We start from the raw sequence: 1,443 nt of genomic DNA, 5'->3' as shown, positions 1-1,443 counted from the left end.
CATTGAGAGTTGACAGTGGCGTCTTCTACGGGAGCTGGGGTCACCATTGAGAGTTGACAGTGGCGTCTTCTACGGGAGCTGGGGTCACCATTGAGCCGCTGGGATTCTCCTGAGCCTCCTTCCCCCAGCACCCATACCACCGTGACATGTGGCTTTTGGTGGGTTCAAGGGATCCAAATTCAAATTCAGGTCTCCACATCTGTACCGCAAGCACTCTACCCACCGAGCCACCTCCCATGCCCCACACCTCCCCATTGTCATGTGTGACTTTATTAACTACCAGACCATGAACACATGAGGGCATCTGTGCCTTACCCTGCTCATGGACACCTCCTGGGTCAGGAGATAAGAGGCTGTCAGGAAACTTGCTTAGGAAGCTGCTGGCCAGGTAAGCTGAGTTCAATCCCCGTAACCCAAATTAAAAAAAAGAAAAAGAAAAAGGTCAGATGGTGTACACGTTAATCTTGAGCACTGGGATGGCAGAGACAGGAGATTGCTGTGGCTCACTGGCCAGAACAGACAGCTTGGCTCGCTTGGCTAGCTGCCGGACAATGAGAGACCCTGTCTTACAAAATAAGGGTGCTCTAGGTGTGGTAGCACACACCCTTGATCCCAGAGGCAGGTGGACCTCTGAGTTTAAAGCCAGTCTGGTGTGTCTCAAGTTCAACCAGGACTACATAGTAAGACCCTATATCAAAAAAAGTGGGGTGGTAGGGTGTGCTGACACTTGAGAAAAGACACCCCAGGTTGACCTCTGACCTCTATATATACACGCATACATATGCACAGGGGTGAACACACACACAAAGACAATGGTAAGGAAGAAATGGTAGCCAATGACAGTTACATGATATTGTTCTTATGAGAAGGTTTGACTTTTATTGTTTTATTTTTGCTTTTGCTTTTTGAGACAGGCTTTCTCTGTGTAACAGCACTGGCTGTCCTGGAACTCACTCTGTAGACCAGTCTGGCCTCAAACCCACAGACATCCACTTGCCTCTGACTCCTGCCGTCATGCATGGCTTCTTTGTAGACAGGCTGACCCTGCACTCACAGAGCTTTCTGACCCTGACAGAGTGCTGAGCTTTGGTGTGTATGGCCACTCCGCCCCACACCCTCCCGCCCTTTTATTTTCACCTTGCCGGGAAATTTGCCCAGGGCCTGTGTGCGCCAGGCAAATGTCCTGCCGCTGAGCTGTATCCTGAGCTCCTCTTTAATGCATAAGCAGTTCCAGTAGGAGCTGAACCCAGCACACAATTAAAATAAACTTAGAAAATAACAAGGAGGGGACTGGAGAGATGGCTCAGAGGTTAAGAGCATTGCCTGCTCTTCCAGAGGTCCTGAGTTCAATTCCCAGCAACCACATGGTGGCTCTCAACCATCTGTAATGAGATCTGGTGCCCTCTTCTGACCTTCAGGCACACACACAGACAGAATATTGTA

The sequence above is a fragment of the Microtus ochrogaster genome, chromosome 21 (assembly GCF_000317375.1).
Source record: "Microtus ochrogaster isolate Prairie Vole_2 chromosome 21, MicOch1.0, whole genome shotgun sequence".
Lineage (NCBI taxonomy): Eukaryota > Metazoa > Chordata > Mammalia > Rodentia > Cricetidae > Microtus > Microtus ochrogaster.
The sequence above is the reverse complement of the archived record's forward strand: the minus strand, read 5'-3'. Positions refer to the sequence as shown.